Source organism: Hyla sarda, unplaced genomic scaffold (genome assembly GCF_029499605.1).
Source record: "Hyla sarda isolate aHylSar1 unplaced genomic scaffold, aHylSar1.hap1 scaffold_1087, whole genome shotgun sequence".
Classification (NCBI taxonomy): domain Eukaryota; kingdom Metazoa; phylum Chordata; class Amphibia; order Anura; family Hylidae; genus Hyla; species Hyla sarda.
In genome coordinates this window covers 46,527-48,845 of record NW_026607707.1, presented here as the reverse complement: position 1 = coordinate 48,845, position 2,319 = coordinate 46,527, and positions in this window count along the sequence as shown.

The window sequence follows — 2,319 nt, the reverse complement described above, 5'->3', positions numbered from 1 at the left end:
TGCAGTGTATGTATGGTTTGTTGGCAGTGCAGTGGACGTATGGTTTGTTGGCAGTGCAGTGGATGTATGGTTTGTTGGCAGTGCAGTGGACGTATGGTTTGTTGGCAGTGCAGTGTATGTATGGTTTGTTGGCAGTGCAGTGGACGTATGGTTTGTTGGCAGTGCAGTGCATGTATGGTTTGTTGCCAGTGCAGTGGACGTATGGTTTGTTGGCAGTGCAGTGTATGTATGGTTTGTTGGCAGTGCAGTGTATGTATGGTTTGTTGGCAGTGCAGTGTATGTATGGTTTGTTGGCAGTGCAGTGTATGTATGGTTTGTTGGCAGTGCAGTGTATGTATGGTTTGTTGGCAGTGCAGTGTATGTATGGTTTGTTGGCAGTGCAGTGGACGTATGGTTTGTTGGCAGTGCAGTGTATGTATGGTTTGTTGGCAGTGCAGTGTATGTATGGTTTGTTGGCAGTGCAGTGTATGTATGGTTTGTTGGCAGTGCAGTGTATGTATGGTTTGTTGGAAGTGCAGTGTATGTATGGTTTGTTGGCAGTGCAGTGGATGTATGGTTTGTTAGCAGTGCAGTGGATGTATGGTTTGTTGGCAGTGCAGTGGACGTATGGTTTGTTGGCAGTGCAGTGTATGTATGGTTTGTTGGCAGTGCAGTGGACGTATGGTTTGTTGGCAGTGCAGTGTATGTATGGTTTGTTGGCAGTGCAGTGTATGTATGGTTTGTTGGCAGTGAAGTATATGTATGGTTTGTTGGCAGTGCAGTGTATGTATGGTTTGTTGGCAGTGCAGTGGACGTATGGTTTGTTGGCAGTGCAGTGTATGTATGGTTTGTTGGCAGTGCAGTGTATGTATGGTTTGTTGGCAGTGCAGTGTATGTATGGTTTGTTGGCAGTGCAGTGTATGTATGGTTTGTTGGCAGTGCAGTGGATGTATGGTTTGTTAGCAGTGCAGTGGATGTATGGTTTGTTGGCAGTGCAGTGGACGTATGGTTTGTTGGCAGTGCAGTGTATGTATGGTTTGTTGGCAGTGCAGTGGACGTATGGTTTGTTGGCAGTGCAGTGTATGTATGGTTTGTTGGCAGTGCAGTGGACGTATGGTTTGTTGGCAGTGCAGTGTATGTATGGTTTGTTGGCAGTGCAGTGTATGTATGGTTTGTTGGCAGTGAAGTGTATGTATGGTTTGTTGGCAGTGCAGTGTATGTATGGTTTGTTGGCAGTGCAGTGGACGTATGGTTTGTTGGCAGTGCAGTGTATGTATGGTTTGTTGGCAGTGAAGTGTATGTATGGTTTGTTGGCAGTGCAGTGTATGTATGGTTTGTTGGCAGTGAAGTGTATGTATGGTTTGTTGGCAGTGCAGTGGACGTATGGTTTGTTGGCAGTGCAGTGTATGTATGGTTTGTTGGCAGTGCAGTGTATGTATGGTTTGTTGGCAGTGCAGTGTATGTATGGTTTGTTGGCAGTGAAGTGTATGTATGGTTTGTTGCCAGTGCAGTGGACGTATGGTTTGTTGGCAGTGCAGTGTATGTATGGTTTGTTGGCAGTGCAGTGTATGTATGGTTTGTTGGCAGTGCAGTATATGTATGGTTTGTTGGCAGTGCAGTGTATGTATGGTTTGTTGGCAGTGCAGTGTATGTATGGTTTGTTGGCAGTGCAGTGTATGTAGGGTTTGTTGGCAGTGCAGTGGACGTATGGTTTGTTGGCAGTGCAGTGTATGTATGGTTTGTTGGCAGTGAAGTATATGTATGGTTTGTTGCCAGTGCAGTGGACGTATGGTTTGTTGGCAGTGCAGTGTATGTACGGTTTGTTGGCAGTGCAGTGTATGTATGGTTTGTTGGCAGTGCAGTGGATGTACGGTTTGTTGGCAGTGCAATGTATTTATGGTTTGTTGGCAGTGCAGTGTATGTATGGTTTGTTGTCAGTGCAGTGCATGTATGGTTTGTTGGCAGTGCAGTGTATGTATGGTTTGTTGGCAGTGCAGTGTATGTATGGTTTGTTGGCAGTGCAGTGGATGTATGGTTTGTTGGCAGTGCAGTGGATGTATGGTTTGTTGGCAGTGCAGTGTATGTATGGTTTGTTGGCAGTGCAGTGGATGTATGGTTTGTTGGCAGTGCAGTGTATGTATGGTTTGTTGGCAGTGCAGTGGATGTATGGTTTGTTGGCAGTGCAGTGGATGTATGGTTTGTTGGCAGTGCAGTGGATGTATGGTTTGTTGGCAGTACATACACAGTGTTCCTTATGTTTGTGTTGAGCAGGATGTATCAGAATACTGTACACAAGTTATTACAAGAAGAGTTGAGCACTCGGACAGAGTCAGGATGTGA